The sequence below is a fragment of the Chlorocebus sabaeus genome, chromosome 7, assembly GCF_047675955.1.
Source record: "Chlorocebus sabaeus isolate Y175 chromosome 7, mChlSab1.0.hap1, whole genome shotgun sequence".
Taxonomy (NCBI): domain Eukaryota; kingdom Metazoa; phylum Chordata; class Mammalia; order Primates; family Cercopithecidae; genus Chlorocebus; species Chlorocebus sabaeus.
The window spans coordinates 43,931,376-43,951,921 of NC_132910.1; the positions used below are offsets into that span (position 1 = coordinate 43,931,376).

Below are 20,546 nucleotides of genomic sequence, written 5' to 3' on the forward strand. Positions count from 1 at the left end.
AAGGCAAAATGGTCCATTTTTACCTCATTCATTTTCAGGGACAGACTGTTTTAGTTCACTGATTTAAAGTGCTCATTGAGTTATATTCTCCTGTTCTTTGGTTGTGCTCCATCCTCTATTTTTTCAGCCTCCTTTTGTGTTTTATTTTAAACTGTATTTGTTATGAGGTGGGCTTTGATGGCATAGTTTTAGCAGACTGAGACTACTTTTTCTCACTTGATTTTTCTACTCATATGTTGTCATGGTTTTCAATATTCTTATGGTACTTTTCCGAATAATCTCTTTTAAATGTCTCTCTTTATGTTGATCTGTGTCAATCAAGTTTTTATGTGTAAAAATGTGTTAATAAATTTAAATTGAAAAATAAATTTAAATGTAATTTACTTTTTAAATATTTAATTCATTTATTTTAATTAATTTACATAAATTTAATTTTTAAATAAATGTAAATAAATATTAAAATAAAATAAAATATAAAAATAAAATAATATAAAATAATATTTAAATAAATTTAAATTAAAAATAAATGTAATTTAAATTTATTACTGTGACCATACAATACAAATAGTTGTTTCTATTCAATTCACTCATAAAGAAACATTATTTAACAAACATATGCAGCACCTCTCAATGCAATGCACTTTTGCAGTTGTCAAGCACCATAATTCACGTAAGTTCTGCCCCAGGCCTTTAATTATAAGTTCTTATTTATGGGAATTAGAGAGTAGAACTTGAACTGAAGAGACTAGCCTGACCGTGGAGTTGACAAAGAAAGAATGTATATCACTTCTGAGTACAGCGCTCACAGGTAATTGGAGAATACGTGTTTGAATCAGACTGATGAATTCTGGGTGGAACGTGAAAGCAGGTACTTCTAAATGTTAGTGATATTAATTAAATCATCATAATTTGTCTAGAATCACGCTCGATTTAGAAATGATTCATCTAAGGGAATGAAGACAGGGAATAGCTGAAGCCAATATTATGAAAGATAAAACAGAGTAAGAAAAATTATTTGGCCACTAGGCATTTACCTTTTTTTATAGTATATAAATCACAACATGCAGATACACACATACAATAGAATTTCAATAAGGTTCAATCACTTCCCACTTTTTAATTTACGTGCTCAGTGTAGAAATAATTAATTATTTTAATATACAGAATTTGATAGACTCATAATAGAAGCAAATCCGTTGAATGTTATAAAGAAGGGAAACCCATGTCACCAATGATATGCATGAGTGCTTCATAGTGGAGTTCATCTTTGGTTTCAGGCTTAAATTATGACACATTGACAATTTGGAACATTCAGATTAAGGAAACATTGAGGGATAATTCAGGAAAATTAGGCAGAAGGATATGTTCACAGAATAATCCTATGTTGCCCAAATATCAAAAGAGCCTAAGTATTCATCTCAAACTGAGCCTGGAAAATTAGACTTTGGGAGGGTCACAAGATAAGATGTTTGTAATATAGCCAGATAAGCACTAAAACTAATCCAGGATTAGGCTGTCTTGTGATTTGGCTTTATCCACTGTAAACCATGTTTTTCTATGAATGTGAGACTCTGCTAGTCAATGTTGAGTCACTACATATTCATCCATTTATTCATCATTTAATTTATTATCCATTCAGAATTGTAAAAAGCCAAGGATATATAAGTGTAAAAGACAGGTATAGTAGTGTAATGGCATACATAATTGTGGAAAGCTACTATTACATCCTTGGCTATTGAACACAGATGCCCTAACAGTGAAAGTTTTAATAAAAATAATATTGATTATGCCACATAAATGTTCTATATAGTGCATATGGAAATGTTCTCTATTATTAGTGTCAACATTGCCTTTCTATCATGCTTTGATTAGCAAATTCAGCAAGAGTAAATCTCTTTAGGGTTTTTTTTTTTTTTTTTTTTTTTTTTTTTCAGACAGAGTCTCACTCTGTCACACAGGCTGAAGTGCAGTGGCACGATCTTGGCTCGCTGCAACCTCTGCCACCTGAGTTCAAGCAATTCTCCTGCCTCAGCCTCCCAAGTAGCTGGGATTACAGGCATGCACCACCGTGCCCTGCTAATTTTTGTATTCTTAGTAGAGACGGGGTTTCACCATGTTGGCTATGATTGGCCAGGCTGGTCTTGAACTCGTGACCTCGGGTGATCCACCCAATTTGGCCTCTCAAATTGCTGGGATTACAGAGGTGAGCCACCGCACCTGGCCCTCTTTAGGTTTTTAATGTAAGTTTTTAATGAAGTTTTCTGTGTTATTTTAAGCATGAAAGTGAGACTAATACACATAATAACAATTTGTGAGAACTATATTTGGAAGTACTTAATAATATTTTGTGAATTGTCACCTGCCCGCTTATGAGTAGATAGCAAATGTATATATATACACACACACACATATATACACACACCATATATATTTACCATATGTATGATATATATATATCTATGTTTCTATATATGATACATAGAGGTAGACTGACGTGTGCGTGTGTGCATACACTTATGCACTTGTCAGTCTATCTCTATGTATCCATGTAACTTATGTGTGATTTTCTACTTACGAATATGTGGGGGGTGTGTGTGTGTGTATACATACATTAAGTCATGTCCTCTGAAGAGCAAGTGCCATGTCAGAATTCATCATGCAAGAGATTTATTAGGAAAATGCCTGTGAGAGAAGGAGAGGGAAATAAAGAAGGCAGGAAGAACCATCAAACATTGAAGCAGTTCTGATCCCTGGAAAGGAGGGGAGAGAAGGAAGGAGGGTTGGACTGACAGAATCTTTGATGAAGCATAGTTTTTAAAAAACTTTGGCCAGGCCAGCAGGGAGTCATTGTGCCGAAGTTGCCTGTCAGAGGAGTCTTACATCTTTTAGAAATGGACTTGTCTTGCTAATCCTGTCTTGCTCAGTCATTAGCAGAGAATGGGTTCATAGAGAGTATGGCCTCACATAAGTTTATTCACATATGTGTACATAAGTATCAAAAACCAGTATATATTTATTGCATCACATGAATTTTAATGCAAATGTTGAAACATATTCGTTGTGTTACTATTATGCATATAAAATAATTGTAAAGACATGGATTTATTTCTTTCATTTATGTTTTAAAATTTCCATATACTACATTAGAGGATATAAAAAGATGAGTAATATTACCTAGGAGTGTGCATTGTTGAAGAGAGTTACCTAGTGTTTGTGAAAGGCTTTTATCATCCAGAAATTGAATTTTGCAGCTTACCTTTTAATTTTCCTCTCAAATTTTAATGTGTTTTGCAAGTAGAAAATATTTAAGCTGTGTTTGAGATTTTTAAAATATATGACTTAATAAAGCTAAATTATACTGTCCTTAAAAAATTAAGACCACTGACTGTTTCGTTTCTTACTGAAATCAAAATAGTGATTATGGCTCAAAGACAATATTACAACACTGACTATAATTGCAAATATGTGTGCACTAAACCACAGCATGTACACTTTGGCCACAGCCAAAACATAATTAGATTTCTCCAAAAATGCCTCTTAGTTTTAAATAAACAGTACTATGTCATAATAGTACATGACATATAGATAATTGACTTTTTAGAGACATATGAATAATAAATAATAACACATTGTTTGCTCTGCTATTACTTACAAAATTTGAGTGTCTAAGTCATAAGTGTGTTTTTCTCTCCACATTAAAACAATGACAAAATAATTAGATTTATATGTTCTTTCCACTTATTGGTCACCTGGATTAATAACTCTATTAATTATTCATTACTTGATCAGCAAAGAATACGGAGAAAAGTACTTAACTATATGGAAATGAGCATTATGCATAAGGATAAATTTGGCTAGTATCTTACAAGTTTCCTTATATAAATTTTTTCAACTTTAAAAATCTTGTGATTCTCCATATAAATAGTTTTATCGATCAAATGAAGCATAAAGATAACAAAAATTATTACCTTTATAAACCTCTAAAAAATGTTATGTGAATGCTATGTATTTGCAAACACAGTGGTTTCTCTATGGCATGGAACATTCACATCAAATCTGCACCCCCGCGGTGTCTCTGGATTACGTTCAAATTATTCCCATATTATGTTGTCCCAAAAACTCAGATAAAACCGAACTAGCACATTAAAACAAAATCATTTCTAAGAGGTTGATTTTTAACTGTCACGTAATTGTTTTCCTCATTGGTTAAGATTCTACTGTATGTCTAGCCGTTAATGTTTTACAATTTCACGATTATGGAATGAAAATTGGTACTGTTTTTATATAGCACTACTTTAAATTTCTATTCATTAAAACTATTTTAAAATAGAAAAATCCTGATAGAGCCCATATCTTTGAAAGGCACTAGAATTTATGTGAAATAAAAAGATACTTCTAATTTTATTCCTTTTTCATTTGGAGTAATGTTTTAATGCATTTATTGAGCAAGTATTTGTTGAGGTTTATGGCCAGAACACTACTCGGTTACTAAGAGCCAGGTGAATAATAGAGACATTTCCGTGTTCTTGTGAAACTTACATTCCAGGATTCTTATATTCAGAGAAAATCTTATTTTCTAATACTCCTGTGTACCTCGAACAACCCACCAGAGTATCAATTATGTGAATTACAACTGCGAAGAATGTGAGAAGGAGAAGTACACCATCAGGAGGGCATATAATGTAGACTTAGTGTTGGGCCTGGGGAGATGTCCTTGAGGAAGTGTTACTGGATCAGACATCAGAAGAATGAGGTGTGAGAGAGAGGGAAACTGCACCGGAAGAGCGTTCTGGTGAGAGGGAATAGAAGCATGGAAGAATGCTCTGAAATGCAGAGGAGAATGTGCTCAAGGAAATGAGGGAGATCATTGTGTCTAGGTAGGGTTTGGAAAGCAGTACCGGAATGGTGGAAAGTGAGGTAGGAGAGAGGGGAAGAGCTAAACGCATCCTCATGCAACTCAAGAATACACCTCAGGTGAATTTTGTTATGCTTGTGGAGGGACAGTGCCTCATAAACTTTAGGTCACACTTTCATACTAGAAAGTGTGCAATAGTAAATTGTATGATCTTATTGCTGCTTGCGATTTGATTGATTAATTACAGCGATTTTTCTCTTTTACAAAAGACAAACTGCTGCCACTTGTTGCGTTTTTTAAATGCGCAGTTTGCAAAGATTGTATCTTTTACTTAGGTTGCTTATTTCATATATTTGGAAATGGATTATATCAGTTGGTGGATGATATGTCAAAAATTTAGAACTTTCTCCCATCTTTCTGAGTTGCTAAATTATATTTCAGTGAAAAGCTTTCTCTCTAAAGTGCTAAAGGTGTTTCTCAATGGAAGCAATAAAATGAAATTTTTTGGCAGCTTTCCCAGAAAAAAAAAAAAAACCTCTAGCATTTTTGGAAATGAGTAGGGGAAAATTATAAATAATGTAAAATAAACTCATGTAAGAGGCTTATATGAAATATTATACAATATGTATTTGGAACCAAATTTTCTAATTTTCTTCCATTATTCCTTTAGGATCTTGTAGCTCTAGTAGAATGTGAAAATGCACTCCCATGAAAAATTTGACATTAACAGCCAATTCTGTACAGAAAAAAATATTGAATTGTTTATATATGAGTTTGAAATCCCTTTTAAAAGTAAAATTTGATACGTGACAGACTAGTCAAGTTTGGTGGTTAGGAACTATCTTTTTCTACTAAATTCAAACCTACAGTATTGGTGTTCATTGAATACACTAGGTAGTATAGACGATACAGAACTCAGGGGAAAAGGTCTCAATATCAACCTACATAATGAAAAAGAAAAGATATGTATGAGGTGTGGCTTTAAAGCAAAAGATCTAATCTATATATCATTTTTGCGATCTATATGATATGACAGTTATGCCTTATGTTTGGAATAATAAGCGATATGTAAATTACAGCAATATACAAGCTACTGTATATTAGTAGGGAACACAGGTTCCATTTCTCCTTAACTTCTGTCCTGGCATGTTATGATAACAACTTAACTATGTTATGATAACAAGTACTAGTCATCCTGCTTCCTGTATCCTCTTCTTATCTAAATTAGACACACATGCATTTTTCTTTTTAAATAACAGGTATGTTAAGAAATATTTGTGCCTAAAATTCCTAAATAATTATCTTTCTCTTTACACACACTCTCACACATTTATTTATATGTATACGTGTATCTTTCTCTCTTCAATTTATCTTCTAGGCTCATTTTCAACATTCCTTACAACGGGCATGAGCTTCTTGTTATAGTTTCTATATATTCTAGGTTTTCTTACCTTCAGGTCACTTTTTTGGTCACTTTGTTTTTTCTGTTTGTAATTTTTTGTTCTCTATGTTTACTGTCACCTCAATTTCAGACTGTTCTTTAAAACCAAGTTCAATTGGCTTAAACCTTGTGCCTTTTCCTTACCCATATGAAAAAATAACTGCCTTCTCATCAAAGAATTCCTGTGCTACATTAGTTATGCTGTTTTTATAGCACTTTTCACATTTTTCATTGAATTATTTATGTTTATGTGTTAGATTGTAAGGAACTTAAAGGCAAAGTTTATGTCTGAGTCATTTGGCTCTATACCTTGCATAGTAATTATACATAGTAAATATGCATAGAATGAATGAATAAATATATAAGAAGAGAAAATATATTACTTTTATGTGCATTGAAAGATGTAGGCTTCATCTACATACACAAGAAAGGCTAAGTGTTTAGCTGACTTGATTAAGGGATGTCTCATCCTCAGGAAGGGTATAATTTAGCAATAACTTACTCATTATAATTTATTTCAAGTTATATTCCACAAGTAATCGTAGAGCATCACCTGTGGGCTAGGAACATTATATGTGTAGCTTGTGAATTCAAGATTGATAACAATCTTCAGCTGAGACTTTTTTTTTAAATGTGGCATTTGCCTCCAAGAGAAAAGGCATGCAAGCATAACAAGCAGAAAGCAAAGAGAAAGTGTCTTCAGAATGTAATTGTGATGAATCTATGCCAGTCTGTATACCGGGATTTGTGTAGTACTCTTGTACCTTCCCCCTTAAAGAAATTTCTTTACTACAAATTTTCAGTGCTTTGAAATGAAAAATAATTTCTGCCATTGTAATACTTTTTTTTTTTTTTGCAAATAATTTCAGCACCTAGAATAAATGAAGTTATTTTTCAGTATGAGGTTATGACATAAAGGGAAGTGATGAAATCAGTCATGAACTGTGCATTTAGAATAGCCTGAAGGACTTTTCTTTCAACACAACTGATACATTTGAACTATGCTGAAAAGTACTCCTGGCTGAAAAATGGTCATGTCTTTTTTTACCTAAAATAAGAATGAAATGTTTTGTACCTTAAAATTTATTTAATTTTATTCCAAAAATAAATAGGGAAGCTAAATTTTGCAAAAATGATTAGTCTCTATGATAAACATGGTGACAACAAAAAGAGACTGTGAATCAGATGATCCTAGTTCTAGGCCTGGGTTCAGCCACTGAATTAAGTTTGTGACCTTGGTCATTTCACATAAATATTTAAGTCTGTGACCTTCATCTTTTCATATAAATATTTTCTTTCTCAGGAACCTTATCTGTACAGTTTAGGAATTAGTCTTTAATAGTAAATTTTAACCTGCTCTTAGGAGTCACAGTGGTACAAGGAGTCCCTTGAGAAGCAACCTCACAAGGGGTGGCCTAGGATGCCACCATTTTTTGTGTTTGTTTTGTATTCTGTTTCATTTGTTTGTTAAAATTCCGTTTATAATAGGTTCGTGATACGAACAACAACACATTTAAAATTCTAGATTGAATCACTTCTGGGTTTCATATATCAATCTTAATTTTTACTTGTCTATGGAACATGGGTAGTAGCAGATAAAGATAATTGTGATTTTTCTTATTGCTTTATTCACTCACCCAACATTTATTAAGAAGTTACTACATGTAAAAACTGCTGTGTCCAGTGTTTTGGAAATTTAAAGGTGTCAAAGTTCAAAATCTATTAGGAAAATAGCTAAGAAAAAAAAATCCATGTGATAAGGGTTATGGCAGAAATATAAATAAAATGTCCTTAAAGCATATAGGCAGAAACTTCATTCTTCCATGCTCTGGGCAGGTAATGATTCCACAGTAAGAGATGAATGCAAGTTGTTTAAGTCCTATGATCTCAGAGTTGGTTTTAGAACTGAAGCACTTTTTATTTCAGTATCATTATTTTTTAAGCAAATGTCTGATGAAAAGTTATCTTTGAAACATTTTCTATTTAAAAAATGATCATCATGCATACATTACTTAATTTAATACAGTATACTATTTTTAACCCTTATAGCAAAAGAGGTAAAGCAGTAACTTAAAATGTATAGGTTGTAAGAAGTATGAAGATCATTGTGATGCAAGTATAAAAATGGAAACATTTATAAGTGTTTTAAATAAATTAATATTCAAATATGTAAGTATATAATTGTTATAAATAATTTAATATACAAATACATATGCCAAAGTCCACATGATATATCCACTAAGACCTTAACACCCTGAAGTGTGTTATATACTAGCATAACATAATTAATGTAGTGAAAAATGCCTGGCAATATGTAAACCATCCATAACCACTTTGTTTGCAGTCTACCTTCAGTATTTAATTGGACAGCTTTGGAGTGAAAAGTACTACTGCATAAGTATAGAAATATAAACGTCTTATTATGTTGCTTTTCAGAGTCTTAGTTTTCAGTTGGTTACCTATGCCAATTAGCATATTCTCTCCTTTCCTTTCTGTTATCTTTCTTTGAACTTTGAGTTTTCTTTGCCTAAAAACAGGTATACATACATCTTGTCTACCCACAATTTTATTCTGTTGTAATTGAAATATGTATTTACTTGTGATGGCTAATTTTATATATCAAGCCTGGCTATGTCAAGATACCCAAATATTTAGTAAAGCATTAGTCTAGATGTTTCTGTGAAGGTATTTTGATAGATGAGATTAACATTTGTAAGTAGACTTACAGTAAAGCAGATGACCCTCTATAGTATGGAGTGAGTCTCATCCAATCAGGTGAAGATTTTAATAGAAGAAATCTGACCTCCATGGAAGAAGAGAGAACTCTGCCAGCAGCCTGCCTTTGGATTCAAACTGTCTGTCTTTCCTGGGTCTCCAGCCTGCTGGCCTGCCCTGCACCCTGAATTTCCAGCCTCCACAACTGCATGAGCCCATTCCTTAAAATAAATCTCACTATATACATATATGCAACTTTTTGGTTCTGTTTCTCTGAAGAATTCTGACTAATACATGCTTCAGGGCCTAGAAAGCTCTGACCACCTTATAATAGTTTGAACAACAAAAAAAATGAGCCCAAACCAGAAAAGTCACTCAATGTGTATGTGATGTGATATAGTGATACAGATATTGAAAAGGCAAATACTGTGTGATAAAGATAATGGGGTCAGCAGATATTCTTCCAGAGACAAGAAGCACTGGTGGAAACATGTTTGCTGGTTAAATACTCATTAGTTAAATTTGCAGAGGGAATTCGTGAACCCTTTAATGCTTCAGTTCTTCAGAAAGTTTATCCAGCCTCTCTTTACTTCTCCCTTTCTAAATTTCATGTACACAGTGCTGGATATTTGAATAAATGTTCCACACAGAACTTTGGGTGATGAAATAAAACGTATCCATCTGTAATGGAAGGGAACTGATTCTTACAATTGTTATTTCTGATAGGGATACAATTTTTGTTCTCAAACAATTTTTACACTTACTGCTGTTGTCTGCTTTTCTGTCTTGCTCACACTTTAATGTAAATATAGTTTAAAATATATAACTGTTAGAATTGTGATGTTAGGTTATAGATTTATGATTTTCCTATATTTTTGATGAAGGCATTTAACTCAGGACTCATTCTGAAAGTCTAAATTCTTTGAATTTGAAATATATCTCCTGAAGGTTTTTTACTGGATTTAGTAAAATTGGGCATTTACTTCACTGTTTTCCTTTTTCAAAAAGTATATAATATTTAAAAATAGTAGAGAATAATGTGGGGGAAAATGCAAACTAATTAGGTTTGTTGTTATTACTATTTTGACATTTTTAGATCTCTTTAGAAAAAAGTTACATAAAAGACATTTGAAGCTTCATATATATAGCACTAACCTATTTTCCTCCCTTCTTCCTCATATGTATCTATTTTACCACGCATTTATTTTTCCATAAATTTCTCTCTACTGTTTTAATTTTTACATTTTAATTTAAATAGTATATACAATCATATATTTAAATAACTTTCTTTTTCATATGTGTTTTTTAACTGAGTAATCAAAGAATAAGTGTTTAAAGTAAAAAATTTAATCAGGTATACTTATGAAACATCAAATATACCCATTAAACTTGTCAACTTTTATCATAAGAATGTCACATGGTAAGTCCTTAACAAAATTGATAGGTTCTCAGAAGCTGTGACTTTAAGCAAAAGGACATACAGCAGGTTCTTGAATAACATCATTTTCTTGTAATATTGAGAAAAACATGGTATTTTTATACATTGTTTTGCTTAAGTCGCAGTTTCTAAGAACCTACTGACAACGTTAACTGAGGACGTATTGTGTTTGCCATTTTTTCTAGCCAAAAACTCTAAGAAACTTGAAAGGAGGAACACTTCAATATACTTTCTCAATATCCTTTTCATAAGAACTCAGATAATTTCAGTATAGATAATAATATAGCTACTTTCTGTACAAGTGTGGATTTTTAATGAGAATTGGTAATAAAGTGTATTTTTTTTCCTAACAAATAAAACCTGAGTGTACCCTAATTATACTTTCATTTTCTTCCTGATCTCTTAAATCATTGTAGATTACAGGGTTTTTTGTTGTTGTTGTTTAAATCTGGCATATGGTTACAAATATAGACTGTGAGCTAATAATCATTTCATCTTTTTTAATATATTAGAAGACATTTACACAGTGGTTGTTTTCCAAGGAGAGCATTTTCTGCTAAGTTAGTAGGACATGCATAAGTACTTTTCCTAAGGGAGATCTTCATCAGCCTAGAAGTGTCTAATGCAACTTTCTGGACTTTTAAAATCATACCACCAGTTATACTTGAAATTTTGTGTTATGTCTTTGATATCTGACTTTTTTTTGTGTTGCAGCTATTTCTGTACATATAGAATGCATGGAGCATTACAAGATATTTAAAATTGTTATGTATTCAAATAGTAATAGGTATTGTTTCGAAACGTACTTCCTTAATTCACAGTCATACTTCTTTTAGGGCACCTGGCCAGGGATTTAAAAACACAAAGCAAACATATTTTTGTTTTCTTTCTAGAAAGATCAATAAATAGCATTATACAATTACAATTTACTATCTCACATCACTAAAATAGAAGTGTGCTTATGGTTGATGTCAAAGACTGCAGTTGCCTGCACATCAGTCTCCCAAGGAGAAAGCTTAACCTTTCAATTGTACGCTACTCAAGCAGGATTGCTGACTATTCTTATCTATTGAGGGGAGATAAGTAAATAGTAGGAGAGAATTAACTGCCTTTCATTCTTTGCTATCACTTAAACATTTAGTATAAAAAGGAATTTTTTTTTTTTTTTTTTAATTTTTTTTTTTTTTTTTGTGGCTGTTGATTTTTTTCCAGTGGCTCTTTGCTGGAAGCAAAAATATGTTTTGCCTTGAGAATAAAGTTAGTGTTCTCAATTTGTGATAAAGGTCACTATTTTAAAATATTTTTTTGTTTTTGTTCTCTGACAACTCAAGCAGAATTGGTTAAGGATAAAAAAATGGCTTGCTATTTATGGAGATGATTTCCTCTAGTTTGTAATTTAAGGGACTCTATAACCAAAACATATTCCTAAAGTAGTTATTCTTTTATAATATGTGTTAAATTGTTAAGTGATCTTGTTAAAAAAAAATGCTTTCTATAAGACACCCCTAAATCAGTATCAATGTATTACTGAAATGTTAAAAATAAGCAAGAAAACCAATGAGACTTGTTATACAGGTACGTGGGTACATGTGGCTACTCAACTGTATTGTGATGTCCGAGAAAGTTCCCTTTTCTATGGAGGGCCATGTGACCAGAAGAAACAGGTGCTTTCTTACTGTGAAGGACACAATTGTCCCTGGTTCAGATTTGCATAGATATTTATTTCAATTTCCACAAAAGTCCTGTTTACGCAAGAGATAGAAATAAATGTATAACATTATAAAATAAACCATTGAATAACTTATCAAAATAGTTTGAAGTTTTATATTATCACTATCATTGTCAAATGCTATTATTACATGCTTCTTGATGGCATGATGCTTTTAAATTGAAAGTTTAAAAAGTCCTAAAATATAGTAACTACTTAGTGTAACATTTTTATTTAAAACGAATGGAGATTCAGTTATTTAATTTCTGTTTCAGAAATTATTATCAATCTAGGAAGTGTGGATTATCCTCTCAAAGGAAGGATTTTGCTCTTATGTATTGGGACTTTTCTTTAAGACCTCTTGCCTGTAAAATCACTTGTATCTAGTATGTGCCATTAATTATAAAACCACTCCTCCTATAGGTATATCAGCACAGTTTTGACTGACATTTTTTGAACTACCGTATTTATTATGATAATAATTCAACTAAATTAGGCCCTACTTTTCATCATTCAGACAACTTTTGGGGAAACATTTAAAAAATAAACTCAGAATTCCACTGTCTCTGAGAAGTTTAAAAACAGTGAGTCTCAATTCTTATGTTAGTGAAGTCAAGAGTTTCAGATAAATCTGTATATTCAATCCTGAGGTATCAAATCCAGTTCACTGAAATTGTCAATAGTGATTTACAAAAATAAACTGAAGGGTACTGTTTATTCACTTCTGTACTGATGTTTTTTATCTTCTTATGGTGTTTTCTCACAGCTTCTTTTTGTGTAGAGAATCTTATATTAAAAGGTCAAGAATATTGGGATTTAAGCCTCCTGCCGTTACTTATTTTAATAGATATTTAACTCTCAATTGCCTGTATTTCTTGTGTGATTGTAAGTGGGATACTGAAGTTAGAATCATTGATGCCTAGGGACTTTGCTGTCACCATTCCCCATCTTAAGAATCTTATCTTTCCATCTCTCTGCTTCCTTTTTTCCCTTTTCCTTTAAACTTTTTTTTAATTCATTTGCTCTTTTTCTCTAATTCTCTTCCATTGAAATGACTCTTTCCCCTCCCTTTTAATATGCTAAGTCACTTTCAGAGACTCAACCCTACCCTATTCTCAAACATTCTTAAAATACCCTTTTCTAAATTGTAGAGCATATAATTTTCCTCTCATTTCCAATATTCCTTCCTATTCTATCATGTATGTTATAATCTGTGATGAGTAACTTAAGAATCAAGTGTGTCGTAGCAAAAACCAAAAGAATAAGAAAGATAGTGGAAATAGCACAGTTCTGGTTAAAACTGCTTTCATCTTGCCCTTTCTCTTAGTAAAAACTCAACCCCACAGTATTCTGAGGATTTTTACTACCGTTCTTTTCCTGTGCTAACCTCAATTCAAATAAAGGCTTCACACCATGTCAGTTCAGTTAAGAGAAATACTGTTCTCTTTAATGTTAGATTTAAAACTCTAGTCTTCCACACCAGAAGGATTTTGAGTAGGTATATTAAATTTTGGCTCAACCCACTTTAGAGTAGACTGGAAGTATTAGGCCAATATATGTTAACTATTTTCTTCTGATGGCAAAACAATATAATGCCTGCTAATATTTCAAGTGACTTTTAAGACTTCAAAAATCTTCAAAAAAAAGGTAATACATCATTTAGGTTCAACTCCATTCAATAGCATATCCCAGCATTGAGAGAATCAAAGACAAAAAAGACAAATTCATTAATCTCAAGCAGCTTATGTTCTATTGGGGAGCTAGAAATATAAGCACATAAATATTAAAAAGAATAATTAAAAAACAGGAGGATTTATAAACGATAGCAACTATATAGAAAAATGTCTCATTCTCAGAAGACAGTATGAGAGGTTTGGCTCTGTGTCCCCACCCAAATCTTGTGCTGAATTGTTATTCCCGAAGTTAGGGGAAGGACCTGGTGGAAGGTGATTGGATCACGGGGGCAGGGGCAGATTTCCCCCTTGGTGTTCTTGTGACATTAAGTTCTCAGGAGATCTGGTTGTTTAAAAGTGTGTAGCATTTCCCTCTTCGCTCTCTCTCTCTTGCTCTTCCATATAAAGATATGCCAGCTTCAGCTTTGCCTTCCACCATAACTGAAAGTTTCCTGAGGCAAACCAGCCATGCTTCCTGTATAGCCTGTGGAACTCTGAGTCAATTAAACCTCTTCATAAATTACTCCATTTCAGGTATGTTTTTATAGCAGTATGAGAATAGACTAATACAGGTATTAAAGCAAGTGATTCATAAAAGTTGAGATTCCTGGGCAGAGTTTTAAAAGATAACTAGGAATATCTCATAGGCAAAGAATGGAGAGTGACATTAAAAATAAAAAATTCAGGCAGAGAGAACAAGTACAAACTCAAGAAGATGTTATGTAATTAACATTCGTGATTGAATTTATTAGAGACTATTTGGAAATGGGCTTACATATATGACAAAACTGAAAAATAGCAGATTTCTGATATGAATTTTTCACCAGATTACCTAAATTTTTTATTGATATTATGGAACTCATTACAAATTAATTATATAGAGTTATAATTCACAATTATATACCAGTAGCAATAAAAAACTAGTAGAATTGTAGATGATGTTGGCACTTTCTTAGTAGTTCTCTCAAAATTTTAATTGAAGAAGTTACATTCCTCTAATTATCTTTCCTTTTAACATTATGCAATTAAATGTTTATTTGCAGTTCATAAAGCAACATGATCTCATTTGTTTGAAAATCCTGCTTGACATGTTCTTGTATTTAGTCTTGCTATTAAATTAGGTGCCAGTAGAAAAAATGAGAATGTGAGATGTTAATACAGAGGTCAGTTCAATTTTCTACCCATTTCCACCAATGTGAAAAGCATCTAACATGTTTGCATAAATCCTGACTTATAAATGTGGTAATAAACAAACAGAATTTAAATTTCATTTATATACATCTACTGGGGAGTAGAAAACATAAATAAAAGAATGCTCCTATACAGGCAGAAGCTGAGATTCTCAGAAACCCTTTTTTGTATTTAATAATAATAATATATATATTTTAGATTGACATATAATAATTGCACATATTTGGGGGGTGCATACCAATGTTTATATATATATATAGATATATTAAGTAGGTGCAAAAGTAATTGCACTATATATAATGTGCAATTAATTTTACTATGCTCTATATAATGTTATAGTAATCAGATCAGGATGCTTAGCATATCCAACATCTCAAGCATTCATAATTTATTTGTGTTGAGAGCATTCAATATACACTCACTAGCTATTTGAAACTGTATAATATATTAATGTTCACTGTGGTCATTCCACAGTGGTAGATTTTCACTGCCTCTCAGAGTTTGTACAGAGAGCTAAAACTATTTTTGTTTTTTCTATATTTAGTCTGCACATTTTTTCCTTTTGCAATTCCTTTTCAGATTTGTCTTCTAATCTCTATGTCCATGACTTCAATTGTTTTGATTTTTAGATGCCACAAAATGTGCTTATTTCACATTGTATGCCTTTACCAAAACATCTAATGTACCCTATAATACGTACACCTACTATGTACCCATGAAAATTAAAAAAATTCTATATCTATTACTTTTTTAAAATTATTTTCCATTCCTCATTTCCTTTGTTTCTTTTAAAGTCATTTCCCTATTAAATCAATTAGCTTTTGTTTAGCTTTTATAATTCATTCTCCATTCTCTAAATTGTACATATCTATGACACAGTTATTTAGGTGATTACTTTTAGAGTGGATTGGCATATTTCTGTTAGAAGATGATATCAACATATTATTTAGGTAAATAAATATATATTTACATAAAAGACATACACATATATATATATAAAACACATATACACACACACAAATAGATATGTTTGTGTTATAAAATCATACCACCAGTTATACCTGAAATTTTGTGTTACATGTTTGATAGCTGACTTTTTTTGTGTTGCAACTATTTCTGTACACATAGAATGCATGGAGCATTACAAGATATTTAAAATTGTTATGTATTCAAATAGTAATAGGTATTGTTTCAAAACGTACTTCTTTAATTCACAGTCATACTTCTTTTAGGGCACAAACATGTATGTTTGTGTTATATATATGTGTTATATATATGTGTGTGTGTGTGTGTGTGTGTGTGTTATATAAACATACCACCTTAATGGGATGCATACAGGGCTAATATGATAATTCCTTATTTTATTTAATGGGAAAGTAGTTTTTGCCTTATTCCTTGAATTAACAGTGTAGTGAAACTCAGTTTGTTTTAAAATCTCAATTATCAACGATAATTCTTCAAATAAATACACTCATTTCATTGCAAAGTTATTACTACTAAAGAATATTTTAATTATTGTTATCAAATTTTACTTTTTATCTTTTAGAAAAACACTAATCCTATTTTAAGTGGAAAAAGCAAACGTTAAAAGTGTTTTAGGATTTACACAATGCTTTATTTCAAGTGCTCAATTTTTCAAATGTGAAAATACCTATGAAGTATGAATGTTTTTATTTATCATGCTGATTATATCTTTAAGTTTTAAAAATGTTGAAAAGCAACTGGATCATGTAGAAGTATATATGTGTGTTTCTAAACACCTTATATATCATATATTATTACAAAATATTTATAAACACATTATAATTTTCAGAGGCTTAAATTCTTTTTAAAATGATGCTTCATTAATAAAAACACTTCACTAAGTTTTTCATTCAGAAAATTTTAATCTAAACTAGACTGAAGTACTACTAAAAAATAATATGTGAAAAGGGACCACTGACAGTTGAGTGAGACCTTACATTATTTAATTTTTACTCCAAGTACCGTATACATCAAACTATGTTAGAAAAAAATTATTTTCACATTCTCTTATTTCTGTTTTCTAAGATGAAGCATGAGCGGGTTTGTTTGTGTGTTTAGAACAGGGTTAGGAGACAGGAAGATATCCAACCAAGGATGGAAAAGCATCTCTTCCCTTAATTTTCTTCCTCCAAATTAAGGTGCTGTAACTTGAATGAACACTCAAATTAATGTGTACATATGTTATGGAAAAACAATGCAGTGATGGATGAAAGAATCCAGTTTTAATATTGGGAATTAATACAAAGAGGGGATACAGAAAATTGAAGCTAGGCTTAAAATTGACCCCCAAAATTTATCTGAACAAATGAAACCTTAGAAACCCTTTAAGTATAGTATAGCCTTGGAAGTGAATGATATAGAATGATCATAGTAAAACCACACTAATATGAAATGTAAACTTACCTATGACTATATGAAAACTTGGGCCCAAGGAAAGCTGGGTTATCAGTGCTATGTGTATACAAAAGAGTTTGTCATGAACCTAGACTGTGTCACTTTTTTCCATACTAAGAGGGATGCTGTCTCATCCACCCAACATGAATGAAAATTTAATTATATTCAATTATTTTACCTGGTTTGTAGATGCAAATAAAATACTATAATTTAACATTTATTGAGTGCTTATTTTCAAGTGATTATCATGTTAAAGGCTTTAGATCATTGACTAATATAATTCCATAATAATCACCCCGACGAGGTGTTTTTACTAGCTGAATTTTTCAGATAAAATTGAGACTTAGAGAGACTGAATACCTTTTCCAATATTACCCTGCTACTAGAAAGTGGCAGAACTGGGATTGAATCCTACTTCTTACAGAATCACCAATCTCTCTTAACCATTATGCTGTTTATTGGCTTTTATAAATAATTACTTCAAATTACCTACTTGGTGGCATCCTTAATTTGGAGCCAAACACTTATTTAAACAACACTTAAGGAAACAGTTATTTATTTATTTAAACAAATAATTAAATATTTATTTAAACAAAGTTTAAATAAGATACAGTTTTTGTTCTTGAGGAACTTACAGTATAATAGAGGGAGACAGACCTGTAAACAAAAAAACAAACACCTCTAAGTTTTTGCCTTTGTACAGAGAGAGTGGTCTGTTCCTTTTGGACTTTTACTTTCAAGAAGTTTTATGCAAGGTCCATAAATATATTGTGTCTGAGTTTCATTGTGAATAGTTAGCAGGTATTCACTTACTGAAGGGAAGCCATTAAAATGTTTTAGGCTGAATTATAACCACTGGACATGAATGAAGAAGACGATTTCAGTTGAGAACAGTGAGCCAAATTAAAAGACTGTTGAAGTAGTCAAAGTGAGGCCAGATGGAGGCCCGAAGAGAGGTGGTTCCAGAGACAAGATACTATGAAGAGAAGGGATTTTGGTGTTTGAAGAGCAGCAATCATGGACCACACACATTTCTGAGTGGAAGTAAATCAGCTCAACCTATGTCACTGCCTGGGCTTTTGACAGCCAATTGTTTTCCCTGTTTTCAGTTACTTAATTTATATTATTTTTGAAGATACTACCTAGCATACTTAAGAAACTTCACTTTCCAAAAATCTTTGGCTATTATTGTCCTATCAGGAAAACTCCTTATCAAAGAAAACTTTCTCTTTGGAATTATTTTTTTCTTCAGTGTCAAATGCTTTTGTATTCTGTTGAAGATTTGCTTTTCATTAAAAGATAACTTCCACTTCCTGTATTGGAGCAATCCAATGAGAATGAAGAAGGTTAGAATATAGTTGTTCCTTGGTATCAGCAGGAATAATTGGTTCTGAGAACCAGGTGGATATCAAAATCTGCAAATGATCAAGCTCCTTATGTAGAATGGTATCATTGTAATTGCATGTAACCTATGCACAGCCTCCCTTTAGATAATCTCTAGATTACTTGTAATACCTAAATCAATGTAAATCCTATGTGAATAGTTGTTATATCATGTTTTCTATTTGTATATTTTTATTGTTGTGTTGCTATTTTTATTATTTCTTAAAAAATATTTTCAACCTGAGGTTGGTTGAATCCATGGATGTGGAATCCAAGAATACAGAAGGCCAACTGTAATTGATATTGGATCAAAAAGAGAGTAATAGAAAAAAAGGCATAAAAATAAGAAAAGACAAATGAAACAAACAAAAAAGCCACAACAAAAACAACTCAACTCAGTTAGATTCAAGTTTCATAATGTTTTTTTGTCCTTAAAAGTATGATTAAGAGTTGATGAGAGATACTTGGAGGAAAAAACAAAACAAAGTAAAATACAACAAAAAAAACCTGAGGAAGTTCAGTAACAGAGAAGACTTAATTGCTTTTAGAATATTTTCACAATGGTAAAGGTGCAAATTAGTTTAATAGGACACAAATTTGTAAATGTAATTGTATTAACAAATTAAGGAGGCAGTGATTTCCTGTAGTCTATAAGATGTCACTATACAGACAAAACCTTTTTTTGTATTATATAACAAACTTTACTGAAAAGATAGATGTCTCATAAGTATATTAAAATGTTTTCTAAAAGGCATTTATTAAAACAGGTGTTAACATTTTTAACACAAATAGGATGAACTAGAAGAAGACATATAGGAGACTAGAAGAACATACATTCTCATTGGAAATTCTACAGCTCCATACTTGGAATCCGAAACTATAATTGGATGTGGAATATTCGATTTGAGAGAATTTTCCCAGAATACTAAAGTTCTCTCTTTTTTATCATCCAAAAAAAAATCCTCATTAAAAACTTCCAAAAAGCATAAAACATATTACATTGACAGAGAGACACAAACATGATTTTAAATTTAATTTTAACCCCCTATAAAAAAAGAATTCCTTGTTTGGCCCAAAATTCAAAATTTTGACTTAGAAAATAATACCAATCTCTATTCACTAAAAATAAGCAACCTTTCATTTATTTCTGAAGAAAAGAGGTAGAATTTTATTTCCATACTGTAAAAGCAGGTCCTCATCCTCCTTTAATAGACTCTATATTTATCAAAATTTTTGTATGCATAAAGATATGGCTGGAGTTCTTAGAAATGTTTGCCATAACTTAATCAAGAAATAAACTATTTCCTCAAACTAAAATGCATTAGGAACAGGAAAAGGAGCTCTAAGCAAGAACTGACTGAAATCTTTCAGAATTATATTTGTATTTTCAATAATGGCCAAGGACATAAAACTACGAGTGTCCACCAGGTGAACATAATTTATATTTATTGTGTGTCAGTTATGACTCATAACATATAGTCATTATCTCTTTAACACAATAAGCCAGAATAATAGATATGATTTTTCCCATTTTATAGATTTAAAAATGATGCTTTCAAAGTAAGCTTAACTGCTTCACAGGAATGTTGTCTGATTTTCAGCATTGTACATTATAATTTTCCTAATGCTGTCTACATACAATATTATTGGAACAACTTTAAGTGGGTTGTGTAGTATATTGTAACACTGGTTACAAATCCTGACAGCAAGTTGTAAATATAATG

The 20,546-nt window shown here is 31.5% G+C and overlaps 1 protein-coding gene across 1 annotated transcript in view; it reads left to right on the top strand.

Moving 5' to 3' along the window:
• Positions 1–20,546, top strand: part of GRID2 (glutamate ionotropic receptor delta type subunit 2) — a 1,473,259-nt gene that overhangs the window by 150,097 nt on the left and 1,302,616 nt on the right. The window lies entirely within an intron of this gene.